Source organism: Nycticebus coucang, chromosome 20 (genome assembly GCF_027406575.1).
Source record: "Nycticebus coucang isolate mNycCou1 chromosome 20, mNycCou1.pri, whole genome shotgun sequence".
In the NCBI taxonomy this organism is placed as follows: Eukaryota; Metazoa; Chordata; class Mammalia; order Primates; family Lorisidae; genus Nycticebus; species Nycticebus coucang.
Genome location: NC_069799.1, coordinates 1,199,818 through 1,223,904, shown reverse-complemented (window position 1 = coordinate 1,223,904; position 24,087 = coordinate 1,199,818). Strand labels below are relative to the sequence as shown.

General features: G+C 42.0%; 1 protein-coding gene across 5 annotated transcripts in view; it reads left to right on the top strand.

The window, feature by feature from the left end:
• Positions 1 to 24,087, top strand: part of PLD1 (phospholipase D1) — a 354,936-nt gene that overhangs the window by 54,715 nt on the left and 276,134 nt on the right. Inside the window, exon 1 of one of the 5 annotated variants that reach the window (XM_053572731.1) lies at positions 2,251 to 2,410. The exons of the other annotated variants lie outside the window; for them this stretch is intronic. The gene's annotated coding sequence lies outside the window, so the exon portion shown is untranslated. Of the gene's footprint in view, positions 1 to 2,250; positions 2,411 to 24,087 lie in introns of those variants that run through there. 5 annotated transcript variants of the gene reach the window in all.

Below are 24,087 nucleotides of genomic sequence, written 5' to 3'. Positions count from 1 at the left end.
GGGTGCTGATAGGGTTCTAATCCCAGCTCCACTTCTAATGGTGAGACCTTGGCAAGGTACTTACTTATGGGATGCCTTGTCTGTAAAACTAATAATAGAATGGCTCAAATAAATTGGTACTTATAAAACACTTTAGAACCAAGCGTGGCACATAGGAAGAGCTCTAATAATAGTATGACTTGGGCTCATTTAAAAATCAACCCTACTATAATTTTTGCTGGGGTTTTATTAAAGAGTGTGGCCACTTTGTTAAAGACTATAGTGCATTACACAATATTTACTGTTCTTAACCTTCGTTGAGGTTAATATCAGCCATTGATATTAGCAGAATTAATTTATATGAATCTAAAGGAAATAATTTTTGACAGAAAGATAAGGAAAATCCTTGGGATATAGGGTTTTAACAGAACAATGGAGAATAGTCTCAGCAGTTTATCTACTGAAGTTAGAGATTTATTTGTATTTCTTCCATTTCAAAGATTGTGTTGATCTCAGAGGAATATTTCTCGAAGCTTTTGAGTAGAGGAGAGATCATATCATCATTATTAAAGGATTTACCTGGACATACAAACCAGATCCACATAAAAGGGATAGTTTTTAATATAATTACATTTTTTTCCATGAGCATTTTCATATCCTCTGAAAATACTAAGCTCTTGTGGAAAATTTTTAATAATCCTTAACCACACATTGTATATGAAATTAATGTGCTCTTATAATTCTTTCTCTCTTGTTTTTTTCTTCCAATATCAAAGTGATATTATTTCTCTCTGAGGCTCATTCAACTCTCCCAGCCTGCTTTTGGTTTCACCAGCAGGTGGGGCACTAGCTCCTTTACAGTCAAGAGGTGCTCTGTGCCCAGCTTCTCATCAGGTTGACTGTCCTGCTCCTTTGCTCCAAGGGGCCCCCAGGAGATGCTGCCTCAGGAGAGTGCGAGGGGAGTGCAGGGTGAGTGTCAGATCTGAAATAGTCTCCAGGATGTGCATGGCTGACCTCATTGAGCTGTTTCATAGGTTTTGAGTAACTTAAATTTTACCAGAAATAGATGTAAATCTATTTGGCAACAAGTCAGTCAAGCTTTTCTTGGCATATTTTGTCCAGTCTTATAGCTCAGAAGAAACAATAAACAAAGTAGAAAATCTTGCCCATTATGTTAAAATAGGTCTTATTTATAGTAGTAATCAGGGAATCAAGTCAATATTACTGAGAACCAGGGAAATTATATATATTGAATTATGTATACTGAATGTATATACAGTGTGTTAAAAGCTGAGTATAGATTCTTATTCTTTCTTGAGCAATATGCTAGAACATTATTGACTGTTTTTAACACTTAACTGCCTTAAGGAAATTATCAATTACATTTTTCTAGAATGAAAAATAAATTTAAATTTCTTAACTTGAATCTTTAAAAATAAATTAAAATTTCTTAACCTTGAACCATAGTGATATTAAGTTCCATTTTGTTTATTTATTTATTTTGCCTTTAGACATTTATTTTATTTTATATTGAGGAAAAAGAATGGGAAGCAAATGCCTACTATATGACAAGAATACACATTTAGCTGTTTTGCAACTTTTTATCTTCTTAAAGTAATAATATTTTTATCTTCTAAAAGTAATAATATTCCACAATGTACATGTACATGTAAACATTAAGATATTGTATTCTAAATGTGGGTGTTTTTAGGATATATAGACACAAAGCCAGAATCAGAAGTTAGTCTTTTTGACCAATTTTCCTCTTGAACGTGTATTAATGTTTGGACGTTGGGATTGATGAAGTTTTAGACTTATTTAATGCTATCAAAAATATGAAAATAGTGATATTATGTCAGTTTGATTCTCAGAAATAACTTTATATATCCCTCTTATACAGTGTAAAATTACAGTGTTCTATGTTCCATAAGCACCACCCAACTTGCACAGTATAAAAGTTGTTTAGTGTCCCTAATGGAGAGCAGACTGTATCCCTCTTGTTTAAAATAAATAGAGTCACTTTAATACAATGTCTGAGGACAGAAAAGGGAGCGAGAGCTCTCTGAGTCTGTGCTATAGTTTTCTTGGGCAAGCAAGTACAGAAATGAAACCTGAAGGTTGAGCTCATTCTGTACGTGGGTTTTCTTTCTCACGGCAGCCTAGTGTCTGTTTAACACACGGGGAGTGGTTTCAATTCGTTACTAAAGCTTATAGGCTAATGCTTTGTGAGCTCCACTGCAATTGAAGTTGCCAGTAGGGAGTCACTAAAACTGGGCTTGGGAACAGGGTGGTGTTCCCTGTTTCTGTGGATTCTCAGAGTAGCCAGTGTTTCCCCCTCTCAGCTATCAGCTGCTTTGGAGGGAGATTGGTTCCTTAGTAAGGGTTCCTTCTTTCAAGGGATATGGAGCGGCTACTTTCATGGGGGCACCAGGTTAGTAAATGATGTTTTGAACTTTCTGCTGCATGTGCCAGATTTTCTTTCTGTGGTTGCGGGAAGCTGACCTGGCAGACAGGGTGGCAGTGGTGCTGCTGCTGTGTTCTTTTAGCAAACAACACGAGCTTGTTGATCCTACAAAGATTTGGGGCATTTTGTTTCTCCTTATAATCTACTCACCATTTGATAGTCTTACATGCAAGTAAAAGCCGAAAGAAAATGACATACAAGTGTTGAATTTGTAGCCTAGAAATTTGTAATTGTTTGTATGCACTTCAGTTCCTTTTCTATTTTTTAATATTTACTTCCTTTGTGTACTTTCATTAAATCTTGAGGTATAACTTACTATTTTATACACAGTCTTAATTATTTGAACAGTCAGCAGTGTGTGCTGCCCCAGCAAGTGTTGCCGTCACTCACCACACTTGTGTGCACTTATCTGATGCAGGGTTTTCCCTTGGGCCTGCTCCCTGGATTTACCAGGTACCAAAACATCATTTTAATTTTCTCTGTGAAAGGTTTGGCACTTTTCTACAATGCCTCATAAAATACCAGTGATATTTTATAGCAGTTGACTTGGGCAGAGTGTACAGGTGGATTAAGACCAGCTGAATCTCTTTTTCATTTGTCACTGTTTTTATACTCAAGTGACTCTTCAGAATGCGAGATTACCCTAGGAGTAAACAAGTGTAAAAATGGGGTGTGACTTGTAAAACATACAAGTTTGTTAATATTAATTAAGAAATCAAGTGTTAGGAAAATATCTTTCTAAATCTCCTTGATTTAAAGATCCAGACAGCACGTTTAGTTTTGTTAAACTGCCCCGAAGCATTGTGGCATGAAATTGTTCCATAAGAATAGTTCAATTTCATAATGTCTTAAAGTTTGCAACACTTGTGAAAGGTAGCTTTTTTGCTCTGTTATTTTAAGTATGCTTTAGTTCAAGGTAATTATGAATGCTTTAAAATATGGTAGGTAATATGCTTCTCTTACTGACATTTTATTCTCCTCTTTTATTCCTTTCACTGGGAAATTCAGAACAGCAGAAAGGGTCTCTTCTTTCATGTTCTCTGTTCAAAAAGACATTGAGGGAGAAGGGAAGATGGAAATAGACTTTAAAAAAATCTTTGAAGTGATATGCTAAACTGTAAGCTGAAGTTGAAGCTGTAAAGTTGTCTGCATACCATTTCAGGGTCACAGATTTGACTGTCTGTTATGCCCCAGGACGTGATTGTGCAGACATATGATGGCTCTGCCTCATGGAGATTTTCTTTAATAGCACATCCATTAGGTCATTTTAGCTTTTTAAAAAGTACAAAGATTTCTATGGCTTTCCTATGTTTTACATATATGCCAGACAATACATGCTATTATGCAATTATTAATTATTAAGTGCTATTAATTTAAATTTTAAGGAAAATCTTTTGTCAACCTGCTTGAAGCTGCTTGATTTTAAGGAAAAGTGTTAAGACACGTTAACACTGGTTATTTGTTTATGTTTAGTGGGTATAGGTAAAAGTCTTTAAAAAGCATACACAGAACTAATCTGTATATTACAGATCTCTATTTTTGTTTCCACATGCTTCATCCTTTTCATCCAGAGATAATAACAAAGTAAAATATTACTGATTAGAAACAGAAACAAGCAATGCGACAAAGGATGACTGGCGAAGACAGAATCTCCCTAAAAATCAGACTTTAGGGTTTTCTCAAACACTTACACAGTGACATATATTTTCCCCAAAAGTGAGGAGAAAAAAACAATTGCAGGATGGCACCTGTGACTCAGTGGGTAGCCAGCCCTATATACCAAGGGTGGTGGATTCAAACTGGCCCCAGCCAAACTGCAACAAAAAATAGCCAGGCGTTGTGGCGGGCGCCTGTAGTCTCAGCTACTCAGGAGGCTGAGGCAAGAGAATTGCTTAAGCCCAGGAGTCAGAGGTTGCTGTGAGCTGTGACACCACGGCACTCTACCAAGGGCAATAAAGTGAGACTCTGTCTCTAAAAAAACAAAACAAACAAACAAACAATTGCAGAGCATTCAGAATATGTAAATTTGGATAAAGGATCTATGCAAATCTTAAGTTATCCTCATTTCAGGTTGGGATCACACATTGCAATTCTATTTTTTTTTTTTTTTAATAAGAGGAAGGACTTTATTCACTAGCCGGGAGCTTATGGCATTGAAGAAGAATTCCAAATGGCTGCGCTCCCCGACTGCCTTGGTCTTTCCTTTTTTATTGACAGTCAAAATGTTCTCACCTTGCTGGGCTGGTTTTGTTTTGTTTTATCTCTGCCTTTTGGCTAAAATCAAGTAGAGATGCGCACACTGGTATTTCCCATTACATGCCATGTAATTCTAAGTGGGGCTTGATGCTGATTGATTTTTATCCAACATGCATTCTTGTGATAGCCCAAGTGCGCTAGGTGTCTTCTACATCTCAGATGGTTTATGAACCTAGCCCATGACCCAGTGGTACATGGTATATAAATATTTTTTTAATGAATCTGAGTTTCAGAGTTGGTGACAAATCCTTAATAGTCAACTTGAATTGGCTCACACCCAACACATGGAAAAATTTAATGGCATTTGAAGATCAGGACTCTGAGGAAGGAAATTAATAAGTAAAAGTAGTTGCGATATTAAAGATGGGTTTTCTGATTGCTGAGCCTTGACAGATTTTTACCTGACCCTCCAGTACCACTTCCTCCCCAACTCCTGCCCATCGTCCAGGTCTTTGCCCTAAGGTTTGGGATGGTGGGTTCTTGTCTGTAGTTCACAGTCTTGTCAGACTCGCGCAGTGATGGTGATGAGTGGTGCCACCCCTGCCTTTTCTGTGCCGAACCTGCTGGTTCTTGCCTTTCACCCTGCCTCACCATGGTGCTGGTGTGCGGTGGTCTTGTGCTCATGTATGAGAAAGTGTGGGAGATTGTGATGTTCTCCACCCTGGAAATTCACTATCTGAGTAATGGCAGTAAATACTAACTTCCCAGAGAGAACAGAAGCTGAGGTCAGATGATACTTTTGGAGCTTGTCTGCTTCATTCTAAAGAACACAGAATGAAGTTAGACCTTCCAAGTTGGAAATTGGACCTAAAATTCCAAGTTAGACCTGGAATTTCTGGGGTGCTAGTAGTGGGAGTCATGGTAGAAGTGGTGGAGTAGTGGTGAAAGTCATAATAAAAAACACTCAGAAGGCTTTGTGAAGGGCAACTGCTATATCTCCTGTTTAATCCACACAATAACACTGAGAGGTAGATTGTTTTTATTATTCTCATTGTGTGGTTCAATGAAACTGCCCCAGAAAGGTTAAGTTGATCTAAGTCGGAGAAGCTAGTAAGTAGCAGTAAGAGCATTGCGCTTTGGGCACTGTGCTGGGGAAGCTGGTAAACTGTTATTTTCAGGCAATATAGTCTAATGCTTATTACTGAGAACAACCACATAATTTCTAACATCCACGATACTCTTCACATTGAACATGCCCTGTTATCTTGCTGCCAACCAGCAAGACTAGCCCCTGTGTCCTTGTTTTGCTGGGATGGGTGGGTGGTCTTCTTTTCTGCTTTCTTACCTGGTCTGCTGATAACCAGTGTCAAAACCTGGTTACTAGTGGTAGGTTATAGAGGTAGCCTCTGGTCAGTAAATAGACCAGTAGTGATCAGTCCACATGAAGAGTAAGTCTACCACTTAAGCTCATCTTGAAACTTTTGAGACATTTTAAGGCTAAAATAATAAAACCACTGAAGCTAGAAATTTGGACCTTCTAATTGTTCAGTTTTAATTTGGCCTGTATGAGTGGCCTCTTTATTCCCTGACAGTATTATCCTGCTGATAATCAAAGCTCTGGCTATTTTGTCAGTCTTGAAGTTTCTCTGATGCTTAGAAGATAGCCAACATTATGAGCCATGTATTTCCTTTAAAAACATAAATGTGCATTTCAAAAATGTTGGGCTGATAAATTACACTAGATTTGGCTAAATTATAAACGAGTGAAATAAGTTTGGAACCTTTAACAATATACAACAAGATAGCCCAGATAGATTAAGGAGCTAAGCTATATTTTAAAAAAAGGAGAATAAAAATCAAATAATAAAAATTCAGATCTTTGGGTGGGGAAGCATGTTCTCTTCTCAAAATCATTGGAGAAAAATCACAAAAGGAATAATTAGATTTGAATTTTCTAGGTAAGGATGTAAAAGCTTTAAATACAAAACAAAGTTCATTGAAGCATTATTTATTACCCTGAAAAATCATAAATAATAAAAATAAACAGTAAAAGAAGAAAATTACATGATGGGCCATTACAATTTTATTTATGAAAAATTATAACAGGAGGAAATGGTGATGATGGATCTGCAGTCACAGCTCACTGCAGCTTCGCGCTCCTGGACTCCAGCAATCCTCCTACCTCAACAGCCTAAGTAGTTGGAAGGACAGGTGCCCTCTACCACGTCTGGCTATTTTTATTTTTTTATTTTTTTGTAGAGACAGACTCTTAAACTACTGGCCTCAAGCATTGCCCCGGAGTTGGCCTTGCAAAGGTGGTATTACAGGTGTGAGCCATCACGCATGCCAGTGATGATAGCTCTTTCAGTTAAAATGCAATATGTCAAATTATTTGCACAGTACATACCTGAATGCATCGATCTATGCCTGTGCTGTTCTTAAGGGGACCAGAGAAAGATAATCACCTTAATTTAATAGGGGTTTAAGGGTTAATTGAAGGTTTATATTTTCTTTTACTTTTCTGCATATTGGTATTTTTAAGCATGATTACCTTATATTTAGAAAAAAATGAAAAATATTCATGGAGGGAAAAAAAGGAGAACAAGATAGACCAAAATTTAATAGTAGACTAATATTCACAATCTGTTTCAGGTCGTGGCTATAAGAATGGTTTTAGTTTCCTAAAATTGTTCATAGATGTAAGATTTCCTTTAATAAGAATTACTATTTTTATAATAAAGATTAAAATAGATTGGGAATTGCAGGTTAAAGTTGGAAAGAACAGGATAATTTTACTCTGGAGAACAATTGTTTTGCTGAACTTTTGCATTATGTTATGAAACTGCCCTTTTTATTTGTCTGCATCAGGCTTTAAATTTTAGGTGTTATAGATAATCAAATTATAAGATATATAATTTATTTAACAAGGGATGTGGGAGGAAGCTCACTCAAATACTTGAAACAGAGGTGCAGGAAGGATACTTTGAGAGATTTCCAATGTACCCACATGTCTGGAGGATAACTCTTCTTTGGTCAAAAACAGCTGATGTTTATAGAAGGGAACAAGTCAACATACGTGGACTATCCTTAGGAGAGGTGATTTGAATGATGAAGATGGAAGAAAACCTGGGAGTAGCTGACTACCCTGTTCCCCACTTACCTTAAAGAAGTCACTAAAGGGTACAAGGTTCTGGGAGTCTCCACTGGAGCCCTTTGGGGGCCTTTGAGTGACTCCCCCATTGCAGCTCTTTATAATATCTTACTCTGCTCCTTTGAACACATTTTAGAAAGAGTGAGTGAAATTATATTTCCGTTTATCTTAGGCTGGTAAGAATTAAAAGCTAATACCATTTACCACTTATCTAGTGATGTTTGAGGAGGAGGCAGAAGGCTGATTGCTGCTTCCAAGTAAAGCCGCCTCCTCCACCCTCATGGCTGTTATTCTTGCCATTGTTGTCTGAACATTTTGTTCTCGGGCCCACATTTACTGAACACACATCTGTTTTCCGTGTTTATTTTGGAAGGCAGAAGCTACAAGGAACCATGGAGCACACTTGACATTGAGCCTGGAGATCGTTTGTTAACAGCTTTATTGATATCATATGATTTACAGATCATAAAATTTTAACCTTTATAAAGCATACAATTCAATATTTTTAGACTATTCATAGAGTTGTGTGACCATCACTATGAAGTATAATCCAGTTTTTGAATGTCTGCATTACTCCAAAAAGAAACTTTATGCCCACTCTCCCTTCCCGTTTCTTTTCCTGCCCCACTCCCAGCAGCCCTTGTCTACTTTCTCTCTCTAGCTTTGCTTATTCTGAATATTGGGTCTGAATGGACTCATGCAGTGTGCGTGAGGCCTGGAATTTAATTTGATGCTCAAAGACCATTTAGGCAAACACGACCCAGTTACTGCGTGGCCCCTCCCCCAAGAGGTGTGAGATTAAGACCAAATGAACTCAGTCAGTTTTGCAACCTATTTTATTAGATTAAGTGACTTATTTTGTCTTCTAGAATCGTTAACGTTTCAACTATTCAAAGTTTTGTTTTAAAAAAGTGTGTACCTGTTAAGACTGGTATAGGGTTAGGTCATTGATTATTAGCTGTGACCTTGAGAAATTACTTGACTTCTGTAAGACTAAATTTCCTTATCTGTGAAATGGAGATGGTAATACTACTTACCTTAGAGGGCTCTTCTAAGAATTAAATTAAATGTATATAAAGGCCTGCCACAGCATGTAATGCATTGTGTTAAATGAATGTTAGATATCATTGTTAAATGTTGATTGTCAGAATGTTACTTTATTTCATTTTTTATGAGTTTATTTATGCTGTGCTAGATATCTGAATTGGCTTTTAAGAATATTTGCATACCATGAGACATAAACACATACATACACACACAGGAATAAAATATTAAAACCCAGGATCAGAAATGACAGTATTAGTAGAAAGATAATATTAGAGAAAGTAATAACTATAGTAATGATAGCCAGCATTTACATAGCAGGTTTTTAATGAACATTCCTTTAGTGTCTTTCCTTGTGAGTTGAGGTAATAATGACAAATCAAAAATGGGTAGAAACAACAAAATGAGAGACCCAGGCTGGAAGGAACCTTTGATGGTCACTAGTCTGTCCTCACATTGTGCGTGAGACTGCCACCGATGGCAGTGTGGGGTGGTGTTGGAACACTGAGTGAAAGGTGAATGCCTATCTCACAAGACGTATGGGTACAATTTATATGTATTATAAGCACTTACTATTAGCTAAGTTAGAATTAGAGCCCAACGTGACTCTAAAACTATATAATTAGGATATGAAATTGCCTACTTAAGGCAACCAGTTTCCTTGTTAATAGCTGTTTTATAGAATTTTCTTACACATGTTAATTTGAAATGTACACTTTCAAAGCACCTGTCCCCATCCCAAGAATCATAATAGCTTCTCCATGAAGAACCAAACACCTAATTGGATAGTCTTTAGTTATCTGGAACAAATTATTTGGCCCTCATTTTCTTGCTCAGATGTCCAGGGTCACATTTATTGTTCTTTGGATCACGTACTACAACCCACTTACCTTTTCCTTGTTTCTGGAATAGGCTTCCTGTTCAGGTGTGCTCAGTGGACCTGTAAGTGGTCTTCAAGGTTTGTTTCCGATGTGCCTCCCTGATGGCACACTTCCCAGTCCGTAGATTGAGCAGCTGCTCCTTTGGGTTCCTGCTGGTCTCCCGCTCACACTATGAGAATTTGGGGTGTCCGTCCCTGGCCTGTGAGCCCCCACTGGTGAGCTCTGTTTACCTCTGTGCTTGTAAACTCTATCCTAGAACCTGACACACAGTAACTGCTCGGTAAAGTGGAAGAGAGAATGTTGATCTTACCTCATGTGGATGTGCCTAACTATACCTGGTTTTAGGAGGTAGCAGCTAATAAGAAATGTCTTTGAATGCAAAATTTGTAGACAAACCTTGATTAAGTGAGAGCTGAAGCAGATGACCAAAGTCTATGGCTTCTCCTAGACCAAAAGTAGCACCACCTGAGGAATATGATTGTGAAAGCCGTTCACTTGGTTACTGCACCATTCATTGTGGCTTGCAAATGAAAAGGTGCCTGCCAATATCCTGATGTAATAAAGTTCTTGTCTGTTGAGGAAGGTTGATACCTACCAGCTTTGCTCAGAGAAATTTAGATAAAATGATTGTAACGTTTGACGATGTGGTTGAGTGACAAAGTCCACAGTTAATTTATTATCAGCATTCAAATAAATGCTGGTAAGATACAGTCCAAAGTTATGCTCCTATTTTAATCTGAGAACTCAGCAATTTTTCATAAAGTCTGTATGGAGACTTTTCCTGAAAGCACAGACAGAAGGTTAATTTAAGAATAAATGATTACCTGGGACAACAAAGGAGCTGGCCTGTACCTGAAGGGAAGAACATGGGCCTTACCAGGGTTTGCTGTTGTTATTCATGAAAACTGGTGGCAGCAATGATGGTGGCAACTTATTGTGTTTCCTTGATTCTAAGACACTATTAATGGCAAATACACCATTAACTTTAGTTCAAACTTTAGAGAAAAACTGAGCAAGGAAAACCCTGTCACATTAAATGTAGATGTAAAATGCCATAGTCATGCCAATTTCAGAAAAGTTAAAGTACGTATGTGCTGGGCACAGGGGGACAGAAAGCATATCTCAGAATCAAAGAAAAATGTCATCTCTGTTTTCCAGATGACGAAACCTAGACAGAAGGCATTTGTGTGACTGCCATTGTGTAGGGTTCAGAGCCAGCGCCAGCTGTAATGTGTGGTCCGCCCACTCTCTGTGTGCCCCTGAAGTAGCCCTGGTGTAAAGCTGCTGGCCCTGACCCCAGCACTTTCTCTAAGAAGAGCTGCCTGTCTAGGTAACTGCCATTCTCTCTGTGTGTGTGTGTGTGTGTGTGAACCTTACATGTAGATGAAGTATAGGTGTCCACATTTATCCTGTTGAATTTTGCCTTGTTTAGTAGTAAATGACTTTGTGTGTGACTATGTCCCTATCCCCATATTTTAAAAGTGTAATCACCAGTTCAAAAGTATAAATGTTTTTGTGGCTCTATAAACCTACTATTTACTTTTATATGAGGATGGTGAATCCATTAACAATAATACAATCCATTGCTGATCTCATTTGGACTGGGAATTTGGCCTGTTGTGGGAACTCATGCATGTGACTCCTGCCCTGGGAGTCCTCAGGCCCCTGGACATCCTTTCCTGGGCAGTGCAGCCCACTGCTCCTTTAACTCTGGGTTACAGTGGCCTCTGCTTTGAATCAGACTCCTTGGAGCCAAAATGGCTTAAACTTTGCTCTGCTTCTTACTTGCCTTCCAAGTTTGAGCACATTCACTTCCTCCTTTTTCTTTTATTCTAAGGCCTGGGTTATTTGATGCAGTTTATAGAAAATCTTTGAAACCAGAGGATGATTTGTGACAGTAACAGAATAAAAGTGTTGAGAAGTAAAAGTAATTCTTGTTATAGATCTATGGTGGTTGAAGGAGGGACATTTTGCCAACTTTTTAGGAGATTCCTGGATGATTAATTGGCAAGAAATCTACTCTAATTGTTCAAGTTCTCCCTACATGAAGACATGGAGAGTGACAGGGCGGAGGGCTCAGAATGTGCCTTTGACAGCTTTGAGGAACCGGATCTGCCGAGTAGATTTCAAATGACAAGAAGGATAAAACTCAAAGAAGAGAAACAATTTTCAACTGTGTCCTTTATTATTCTTTTAGCTCTGGGAAGTTCAGATTCAGAACCGTGATTTGTTTATTTCAGAATAAATGTGATTTATGTTTTACTTTTTAAAATGGGATTAAGAAAAAAAGTCAAATATACATTTTACTTTCTTCTAAGGCCACTTCAGGCTATGTGCATGGCTTTATAGGTGGAGTTGTTAAGGTTTATAACTCTTGTTTCACCAGGTAAGAAATATTGCACAAAGTGAACCCCATCCTTAGACTCTTACTCACAGCACAACGTAACATGTTTCCTGTGAGTCACTCTGCACTTCTCAGACAAAAATGTAGGCCACTTTCTGTATGAATAATGTGTGCCACTTAAAAAGAAAGTCATAAACCTTATTTAAAAACTCAAGTTTAAATCCACTGAAGCTCAAGTTTAAGTTCACTTTAGTTTTGTATATGTGCTCAAAAAATGTGTAAATATTCACAATAATAAAGTGTCCTTGAAAAGAAGTAATTCCTGGACTGTGAAGGAAGATGGTCATGTCATATAGATGTTGAAATTTATTTATCTGTAGGACAGCTCTGCTCTGCCTAATGAGTGAATTAGTATTTGCTTAAGACTTATTTTATTTGCTGCATGATACATGGGTCTAAGACACAGGTTAGGAAAGTTCAGAAGGGGGTGGAACTAAAGGTACATGCCTTATAAATTTGGTATTGTCTCAGTGATCTGGGGTCCTTTATAAATATTCATGTGTCCACTATCCAGGAGGAGGAAGGTCCTGATCAGCCTCAGCAGCCTGGTTTTGTTTCCACTGAGTACCACACTTCTGTCACATTTTCCATTTCAGATTTTCTTTCCTGTCATGGAAATGTATCATTTTTGGAGGTAGTCTAAACCAGAACCACACAAGCTGATGTGCCTGGCAATCACATGGCTACACTGTTAAAATGCAGATTTTGTTTCTAGAATGTGGCCATGATTCCATATTTCCAACAAGCTCCTGTGTGATATGTGGCTTCTGTGCTGCTCGTCCATCACATCTGAGCAGCAAGGCTGAGTTCTACTGTTGCTGCTTCCAGGCAGACAGATGGTAGGAAAAGGGGAGTAATAAAACAAACATGAAATGGGGGAGCCTTGAATGTCCAGTGATCACCAAGATTACATTGGCTGGTTTCCAGATCAGGTCAGACTGGCAGGTGCACACTGGTTAAGAACTTGGCCCTGCAGCCCTTTTTCTGCCTCCTAGCAGCCACGTCACATGGGCATGTTACTTATCTCTCTAAACTTCATTTTCTGAATTTGTCACATGCTAATAACATGAAAACTTGCTTGACAGTGTGTGCTTGCTTATATTAAATGATATAATGCATGTAAAATACTTAGTGCTAGCTAAATATTGGTTATCAGTAGTAATAATCTAGGAAACATTTATTAAACATCTAGTGTATGCCTGACATATTAAGGTAGGTATGCGAAGATTAAAAGCCATCTCTTTCTGTGGAGATTTCATTGGTTTATTTGGGAGTCCCCAGAGTCAAGATATTATCCAAAACTATTCACTCCAAGGCCAGTGTCCTCTCTGCCTAAATCTGTTTACAGACTGCCAAGACTCCAGGGTTAATTTGGTTAAGGTTTCTTTTAAAGTTCTATTCATTCTTTCTACCTGTCCTGAGCTCTGGGGCCTATACGCACAATGTAATTTCCAGGTTGTTCCCAGTGCTGTGGCTACCCCCTGAGTTATTTGAGATATAAAGGCTGGCCCATTGTCTGAGCCAATTATAGCCGGCAGTCCATACCTGGGAAGAATGTTCTCTAGCAGCTTTTTTGCCACAGTTTGAGTAGTTTCATGTTTTGTGGGGAAGGCTTCTACCCACCCTGAGAAGGTATCTACAAAGACCAGAGATATTTGTACCCATACTGACCAGGCTGAATTTCCATGAAGTCCACTTCCCAATACGCACCAGGCTTGGTGCCCCTTGTGTGGGTGCCTTGAGTAGTAGGTCCGGCTCGGGCATTAGTGAGCTGGTAAGCTTTACAAGCTTTTGGAAGTGTACACTTTTACATCCATTCACTTGATCTTAATCCGTGCATGTTGGATTAGATCTCGTAACTTCCTGCTACCCATATGGGTTGCTTGGTGTGTGCGCTGCAAAATGTCTAGCCCAAGCTGTGCAGAGAGGATATTTTCCCATCGGCTGTGTGCCACCAGCCGTTATACTGGGAGGGGTAATGTGCCTGAGGGATGGTGCGGATCCAGGCCAAGTCCTCAGAGGTGTATCTGGGCTCTTCTGGCAGGACTGGAGGCCCAGTGTCGGGTAGATTAACTGCCAGGGCCTGTGTGGCTCTGAGGGCTACACCTCTGGAGGCCTTGTCCATCTGATGATTGCCCTTTGCCACTGGGGTAGTGGTTTTTGATGTCCTGGGCAATGGATGATGGCTAGTTTTTTTGTTTTGTTTTGTTTTTTTGGTAGCTAGATGGCGGCTAGTAAGTCTAGTATTTCTTGTTTGTTTTTAACAGTCCTCCCCTCCGCTGTCAGCAATCCCCTCTCCCAGTAGATGGCCCCGTATATGTGAGTGGTGGCTAATGTGTATCGGCTGTCAGTATAGATATTAAGCTTTTTTCCTTGGCCTAGAACTAAAGCCTTGGTAGGGTAATTAATTCAGCCCATTGGGTGGAGATTCCGACTGGAATAGGTTCAGCCCAAAGTATACCTGTCTCGGAGACCACTGCCGCCCCCGCATACCGTTGGCCATCTTTTATGAAACTACTGCCATCTGTGAACCAGGTCTCCTCAGTGTCCCGCAGTGGTTGGTCAGTCAGGTCCTGGCGCGTGCTGTAGACTTGGGCTAGGATATCCTGGCAATTGTGGAGTGGTGTCTCCACATCTGGGTTGGTCAGGAGAGTGGCAGGGTTTAGGGCAGTGCTGGGGAAGAACCGGATTCGTGGTGGGCTAAGTAACAAGCTCTGGTAGTGTGTTAGATGCGCGTTGCTCATCCACCCATCTGGGGGTTATTTCAAGACCCCTTCGATGGCATGGGGCATGGTCAGCAACAGTTCCTGTCCCAGGGTGAGTTTGTCTGCGTTGTTTATGAGCAGCGCAGTGGCTGCCACAATGCGGAGGCATGAGGGCCATCCTGATGCCACTGGGTCTAGTTTTTTGATAAGTAGGCTACTGGGTGGGTCCAGGACCCCAAGGTCTGGGTCAACACCCCCTTGGCTATCTCTTTTTGTTCATCTACATAGAGATGAAATGGTTTTGTAATGTCAGGGAGCCCCAAAGCGGGGGAAGAAAGCAGAGCAGTCTTAAGTCTCTGAAAGGCTAATTCTCTTTCTGTTGTCCACTCGAAGGGGTGCCCCTCCCTTGTGGCTTCATAGACGGGTTTTTCAATTTCAGCAAAGCCTAGTACCCAAAGTTGACAGAACCCTGCAGACCCCGGAAACTCTCCCGCCTGCCTGGGGTTGGTTGAGGTGGGGATCTTAAGTACAGTCTGCTTCCTGGCCTCAGTGAGCCACCTTTGACCATCTTTAAGGGTGTATCCCAGGTAACTTACAGTTTGCTGACAGATCTGGGCTTTGTTCACTAATGCCCGATACCCCCGGTCCCCCAGTGTGACGAGCAGGTCTCGTGTGCCTTGTAAGCAGTCCTGTTTGCTGATGGCCGCCACTAGGATGTCATCTACATATTGGGGGAGGATCAGGTTGGGGTGCTGCCTGCGGAACTCACCCAGGTCCTCATGCAAGGCCTCATCAAAGATAGTTGGAGAGTTCTTAAACCCTTGTGGCAAGCAGGTCCACATTAGCTGTCCACTGATGCCTCTCTCTGGATCACTCCACCTGAAGGTGAACAGGGCCTAACTCTGGGGCACCAGCAACAAGCTGAAGAAGGCATCTTTTAAGGGGGGCCAGTGAGCTTAAGAGGTCGTAGGGGTTTTGGTACAATCAGGTGAATGTCCATTACCCACTTATTAACCTCTCAGAGGTCTTGAACTGGCCAGTAATCATTAGTGAGGGGCTTTTTAACTGGTAACAAGGGGATGTTCCATGGGGACTGGCAGGGGATCAGGATCCCGGAGTCCAGTAGCCGCTAAATGTGTGTCAGGATTCCGTTTCTGGCTTTGGGAGTCATGGGGTACTGCCTTACCTGCACCAGTTCAGCTTCAGGCTTGAGCTCGACTATGATCGGGGACGGTGTTTTGCCAGTCCCACTCCTCCCGTTTCACCCAGGCTGATGAGTAGGAGTTCAGCTACCCAGAGATATCCACTTGGCTCTGTGGCAGAGGTTGTTGATGGAGTCTATACTCATCCTCTAAGTGCAGGGTGAGGACATGAACAGGGTGCCCCTGCCTGTCCATAACCTGTGGCATTCGTTGTTTGAAAGAAATTTGTGCTCCGATTTTACTAAGGAGGTCTCTATCGAGTAAGGGGTAAGGGCAGTCTGGGTTGACCAGAAATGCGTGTGACACTCAGCCTGCCCCTAAGTCCACTGTTCTTAGAGTAGAGCTTTTCAATCATTTTTTTCCCCTCACAGCACACTTGAACCTATAAACTACTGCAGCATACTTAAATTATGTTGATAAAAAAAGAGTATAAAAAGAATATACTTAACTGTGCTTTGAACTTCTTTCAAAAATAGTTTAATTAATAATCTTAAAAATTTTTCGGGGCACACCTAAGATCTTCTCATAGCACACCATTTGAAAATCACTGCCCTACAACCATAATTCTTCTCTAATAATTAGTTTAGATTCCAATAATTCTGTTCATACATTAAGCAATTCAGTTTATACATACACATATACAAATATTGGGGAAACACAAAGAATGATATTTAGCTTATGCTGAAGACTTCATTTTATCATTTTCTTATCAACTATTACAAAAAGACAAAACCATTACCTGCAGTTTGAATTCATTAAACAATATCAAAGAAAACAGGAAGAAGTAGGCAAACTTATGCCCGTACTCACTCAATTAGTTTTTGGCATGAGCTAAGTGTAATTAAGTTACAGACTGTGGTCTCTGAATTCACATCCGATGCTAGTGGCCAATCTCCTTCCAGGCACTTGTGTATCCTCTAATCTGTCCTTGAAAATGGCATTTTCATGAACGCATATATATGCTAATGTTACTTATTTCATTATCAAGGTCACTATGCTTCCCCACTAGGACGTGGGCCCGGTTTCGAGGGGGATCCTCATTGTCCCATTTTTTGGACATTCTCTGGCCCGGTGGCCGGTCTCCCTGCAGTATGCACACTGATCTCTCCATAGCCGAAGTCGATCTCCCCGGGGCAACTCCCTACCTCCTCCAGCAGCTAGTTTCCGCAGCCTCCACTCCTTTTCTTCAGAGCCACTTGCTGTGGTGGCAAGCAGGATCTTAGCGAGGTCCTTGGTTTGCTTGTTGCTGACACGTGTCTGTCTTTCCTCTGGGCTCTCTTGGTTGTTGTATACTCATTCAGCCACCACCAGCAAGTCCTGCAGGGACTTCTCTGCCAACATGTCTATTCTTTGAAGTTTCCTCCTAATGTCTGGAGCTGACTGATTAACAAAAGCCATCATAATAGCCACCTTACTATTCTCCGCCTCTGGATCCATGGGTGTGTAAGTGCAGAATGCCTCCATGATCCGCTCTAGGAAGGCGGATGAAGACTCATCTTTCTCTTGCTGTACATTTCCTACCTTGGCCAAATTAGTTGGCTTCCTTGCCGCTTTCTGGAGGACCCCCCCATTAGTCTGGTGGTAAATTCGGAGCTTCTCCATATTAAAATCCCAATCTGGCCGAGTCAGTGGGAATGTGGCCTCCATTAATGCTGGGTTTGTGGTAGGCTGCCTACTGACTTCCGTGCCTCTGCCAAGATTCAGTCCGTCTCCTCGGTAGTGAAGAGGACCTGTAGCAGCTTCTGGAAGTCGTCCCAAGTGGGCTGATGGGTGAAAAAGATAGAATCTAATAGGCCAATAAGGGTGGTGGGTTTTTCTGAGAACTTAGGGTTTTGTATTTTTCAGTTGTATAGGTCACTCGTGGTGAAAGACCAGTAGTGCAGGGTTCCCTCCTCAGGCGGGCCCACCGTCCAGAGCAGTAAAGCCGTAGAATTGGCTACAGCCCGCCCAGGCTGTCCAGATGCATCCCGTAAGTCCCTCCTGTGGTTATGCGGTAGACTATGGACAGGTGGCGCTGCTGCTGCTTCAGCCTCTCCTGGGACTGGCTGGGCACTAGGGCGTGCCTGGATCAAGGAAAGGTAGGGTGGGGAAAAAGCTCTTCTGGGCTTACCTCGCTAGGCAAAACAGGATACAGGGGGCCGGAGGCAGGGGTTGGGGGGGTTTTTTGGGGGGTGGCCTAGTCTCTTTGGCTTAGGCTTTTCCCGCAGGGCAAGCACTGTGCTGGCCTCGGTTTTCTCCAACTGGGGTGGTAAGATACTTTTCAGCCAGGGAGGGGGGTCCTCAACCAGGTGCCACCGCCGTGTGTGTCACCATCGCCAGGGCCCAGAGCAGGTGGTGCCGGGCCTCAGAGGGTGGGGGGCACGGGCGCAGCTGCCTCTGCCTCCACCGCTGCCCGAGCTCTGGCTTGGCCTGGCTACCCAGAGCCCAGGCCGCCCGCAGTGGTGAGGGCTCCTCTTTCCAGCGGTGCCATGGTTGCTCCCCACCGGCACTGTGCCCCTGCACCAGCCCGCTCTGCTCCGCACCCAGAACGCTCCTGCAAAAGGTCTCAAGTTTATTTTTCTTCACCATGAAACTCAGGTTCTGGGCTCAGCCCTGATGTCCTGGAAGTGGTCAAGGATAAGTGAAAGGGGAGTTGTCTGAGTCTGTCTCATTGTCAGAGTCACCCAGGCAACACACAACACAACACACACTGTACAAAAACAAAGGCAGACACAGCCTCGGGCTGAATTGAAGCAAAACTGAAAGTGAATGGATGGCCTGGCCCCTGTCCCCAGGCATAGCCTGCTCCTACTCCAATGCCCTAAGGGGATCAATTTCATGTGATCCCCACTGTAGGAGGCTGGGGATTCCATGTCCCAGCCTTCCCCATGGGAGGTGGGAAGGTCTTCCGCTACCTCCGGTCGGTGGCCCTCCAGTATGTCCACCTAGGCCATCTTCCGACCACAACCCAAAACCTGTGCAGTACAGAAAGAATTCACAAAGACAAAGACACGTACACTTACAGGCCCTCCGGGTGGGATCTCTTTGGGTCTTGGGTATTCCCAGCCAATCCACCATATGTTATGCCTGAGAATCGGGGTCCCCAGTGACCATACGAGAGAGCCAGACACCAATACAATCACATGAGGGCGTTTATTCAAGCTCAAGCCTGGGCTGTTGGCACCTCCAGATGCAGCTGGGACCGAGAGCCCCGGGCTCATGGCGTGTGGGGCTTTCATGAGGGGGATATGGGGTGAGGGATGTGGGAAGCAAAGTGTGGCCCTTGGGTTGGTTACTTCTTGTGCCTGTACTAGAGTTTAAGGCTGATTGGGTCGGGGGTGTGTGTGTGGAGGCACTTCAGGAGATACTGACGCACTCTGGGAGATAGGGAGGGGTGTGGTTTACTAAGAAACGAAACTAGGAACTTTCAGGTTTTCTAAAAATGGAGGATGAAAGCCCAAAAAGCCCAAAATGGTGTCACGGCATCACTGGGTCCTTCAGGTGTCATGGCTGGTACCTACAGTCCCAGCTCAGGAGGCTGAGGCAAGAGGATCACTTGAGCCCAGGAGTTTAACGTTGCTGTGAGCTATGACACCTCAGCACTCTACCAAGGGTGACAGAGTAAGACTCTCTCAAAACAACAACAACAACCCCTTCCCCCCAAAACACTCCCAAAGAAAGCTGGATTCAGATCAGTTTTAAGTAAAACCCAAGCACTAAGACATACATAGTAGGTTTAACGTGTTCTAACTTTTAAAACCAAGTGACTTACATTTGGTGTTTGAGCGAGTTGTGTCAGCCAGTGGAAATTAAGGAGCAGGTTTGGTTTTGTTTGTTTTGTTTCTTTATTGGCTGAACGGTTTTGCTTGAGTAGCTGGAACTGAGTCATATCAAAGGACAGGAATAATCAATTTCTATTCTGGTTGATCAAATTCCAAACATACACTTGCCTTCTACTTTTGGTTTCTGTCTTTTAAAGTCATTTTAAAAGGACTTTGTATGAACTAATTTGTTTTTCTAATAAGAGACTAAAATATTTGCACCTTGCCTCTTTACAACAGTCACCAGGAACAAAGCTGGATATTGCTACTTTTTTTCGTGTTTTGTATCTTTCTTTGGAACCCTGTCTTCAAAAAGAAATAATCACTGGCCTAGAATTTCTCTTTCCCTTATGCCCCTATTTCCTCTAGTTATTGAGACTTGCATGCCTTTTCTGAATGCAGTAATAGCTCTCTTAGTGATATGTAGTAAGAGAAGCTCCCCCAGTGTGACTTTTATGTTTGTGAAAACATAATTATCTTACTAAACAAGGTCTACAGAGAGTAGAAAAATAGAAGTAAAGGAATGTTCAATGTAGAGATTGACAGATTGCGTTGTTTCCACATTGTCTTTTACCTTTTTCTTTTTGATTATAGATAGAAGTTTGTTTACTTTTGTTATAAGAAATGTAAAAATAATTTTTGCCTGTGGTTATTTCTCTGCAGTGTCAAGGAAAATTATCTGCTTTTACCTCAATATTGATGTATGTTAATATATTTTTGTAACTACTTTTTCTTCCTATGTCTTTGCTGAATTTTTTCTTTTTTTTTGAGCCAGGGTCTCGCCTTGGGTAGAGTGCAGTAGTGTCATCATAGCTCACAGCAACCTTTAATTCCTGGCCTCAAACAATTCTTCTGCCTCAGTGTCCCAAGAAGTTTGGACTATAGACATGGGCCACCCCTCCCAGCTAAGTTTTTGATTTTGTTGTTGTTGTTATTGTTGTTGCAGTTTTGTCTGGGGCCAGGTTTGAACCTGCCACCCTCTGTTTATGGGGCCGGTGCCCTACTCACTGAGCCACAGGTGCCACCCACAGCTAAGTTTTTTTTTTTTTTAGAGATGAGGTCTTGCTATGTTGACCAGCCTAGTGTCATGAATTCCTGTTCTTAAGCAATCCTCCTGCCTCGGTCTTCCCAAGTGCTAGGATTACAGGTGTGATCCATGGTATCTGGACTGCTTTTGGTGATTTTTTTTTTTTTTTTGTAGAGACAGAAGTCTCACTGTACCGCCCTCCGGTAGAGTGCCATGACGTCACACGGCTCACAGCAACCTCTAACTCTTGGGCTTCTGCCATTCTCCTGCCTCAGCCTCCCGAGCAGCTGGGACTACAGGCGCCTGCCACAATGCCCGGCTATTTTTTTGTTGCAGTTTGACTGGGGCTGGGTTTGAACCCACCACCCTCGGCATATGGGGCCGGCGCCCTACTCACTGAGCCACATGCTTTTGGTGATTTTTAAAAACCATCTTCATTGGGATATAAATCACTAATCATAAAATTCACCCAGTTAAAGTGAGCAAGTCAATGGTTTTTAGTATATTGACAGAAATGTCTTTGTAGATTTTTGCTAGTACACTTTTATCTTTAAACTGTGTATGCCTGAGAACTTCCATATTACCATTGCCTTAGTGAATTTCACTACTACTTATAGTTTTAGGCTGTTATAGATAACATAAAAATTTTTAAAAACTGCTAATTTGGGGCATTTTCTGATTACATTATGGCTTTTTATTAACTTTGTTTCAGTGCCATTTTAATGAGGAATTAATATCCTTTTCACACACCCACATGTTATATGAGGCCCTGTGCTCCTCGACTGTTCCCCTGTCTTTTTCTTCCCCTAAACCTCACCCCTCATACACATCCAGCTTAGCTTATTTTCCTTAAATATTGTGTTGTTTCTCAAATGTGACAGAGCTGTGCTCTGATGGTTCTGAGTTTCACATGGCTGAAACTCACTGGAAGTCACTGTTCACTGTAGCAACTGTATAAGGAGAGAAGGGCTGGTTTTCTAATTAGCAGACTATCTTTTCATATTTGTAAAAGAACACTATTGTTTAGCTGAGTAATAAAAAATATATGAGGAAGTAAAAGTGATGTCACTTATCCTACAAAATCCTATTTTGGGCAGCTTAAACTTATTTTCTCAAAAATGTTCTAGCTCGAGCTTCATCAAGCCCAGGTGGCATGAGACCTGCACATCCCTCACTCTCTGTCCAGGCACCTGCATCTTTCTTCATTTCTTTGAACCTTGGAGAAAAACTTAAGGGGTCAGATGGAAGAGAGATTTAGGATTTGTCAGGATTGGCATTGATTGGAAATACGAAGTTAGGGAAAGGGATTTGCTAAGGATGAGTTCCAAGATTCTGGTTTATGCGGCTGGGTAGATGGTATTTCCAAATTATTCAAGAGGGAGATTTATTCAAGGAAGAGGAAATGTTTTGTGGTTAGAAGATGATGAATTTTCTTTTGAATATATTAGATTGAGATTATGGGATTACTCAATGGAGAAGTTCATAAGTGATTAGACAGAGGTCTGAAACTCAGGAAAAAGAGCATGGAAACAGTTCCTGAGAGCCCACTACTCAAGGCTGGCCATACAGAGATGGCCCTATCTTCAGGGAGCACCCAGTCTTCTAGGGGAGACAGATGCCAAGTGGAAAGGAAATCACTCCGTGGCGATGTCACCTGTGAGCCACAGAAACCCCTTTAACCACTAACGTGGATGGGATCTCCCAGAGAAATGTGTACAGAAAGAAAATTCCAGGACTCAGGACTGTTGCCATTTGTGAGCACAAGGAAAACAGCATCCAATGCACTTGATTTCAGTCACCAGAGAGGGAGGAGAAAATGGGAAGAGTGTGCGAACGTGGAAGCACAGGGAAGAAGAAGAGAGTCAGGTCTGTGGAACAGAAAGAGTAATGAGATAAGCGTGAGAAAGTGTCCTTCATATGTTGAAATATGCAGGTAGTGGTGAACTTTGGTGAGGGCTGTTTGGTGGCGTGTGGAGGTGGAGGCCACTTAGCAGGTGGAAGAGTGAAGGAGGAGGGACAAGTTAGAAGAGCAGCAGATGACTTTCTTTAGAAGCTGGCCTTGAAAGGGGGGTGCAAGACTGTCACAGCCTACCCCTGCCACCGCTTGTCAGGCCCCGGGACTGGCCAGGTCTCGGGCCGGCTTATCTAATTTCCGGACTCGGACTGCTGAGCTACCTTGCTCAGGAATAGGTGCCTGAGGACTATTCACTCTAGCCAGAGAGAGAGTCTTTGAGAAAAAGAAGCACTCTCAATAGAAGAATGCGTCTTAGCCATTCGCAGAGAGACGCCGTGCAGGTGTTCTGCACATAGAAGCGCATGAATCAGAGTGAGCAGGTCCGTGATAGAACAGCATGCTCCCCGACTGCCTACTCCTGATGCTACTTATAGAGGTGATCTCATGGCTACTTGTACCACAGAGTCTGCCAATCACTGATACTCTCATCTTACAAGCTCTCCTGGTAGGTGAGCTGAATCCCTCCCCATGCCCTTATCACCAAGATGTTCCATTATTGAGCTACAGGTGTTTCTTATAACTCTCAGTCCTCCTAGCTATAGGCTATACAGGCTGCTACACAAGACATACCTGGAAAGTCCTGTAAATACCAGTCTGTACTGGGATTTACCATCAGGTGCTTTTTCAAGAAGGCAGAGAGTTGGACTAGATTGGGATTGAATTTTCTAGATGGCTGCAACAGAAAGACAATGGGACATGTATGTGAAGATTTGGGGAAGAGCAGGGAGTGTTGAGCCCTGTGCTCAGCCACAAGAGCAGGACACCAGGCTTAGGAAGGGCTAACAGGGACTTACTGGAAGTACAATGACTGCCGGCATCAGGGTGCTCTCTGAGGACAGTTGCCTGCACAGCTGTCCAACAGATGGCATGGTGATTTGCTAATTTTAAAGATGCGTGAGTTACAGGGCAGGTCTCTGGCCATTTTGTCTTGAACCCTGCATTTGACGTGTCTTGCCGGCTTGAGGGTAGTAATAACACCACTAATAGCCATACTCTCTCACTACCCAGAGGAGAATGGAACAGCATCTCTCTCATTCTGGCTGTATGATTTCCCTTTCTGGCTTTACTTCTTTTGTTAAAATTAACCAGAATTGACTTATATTCATTCTTATAAGTAACTGTTTGGTTAGGCACAAGGCAAAAAAGACTGGTTTACAAATATCAGGTTTTGATGAAGAGCGCTTACAGAGAATTGTATACATCTGAATACAAAGGCAGTG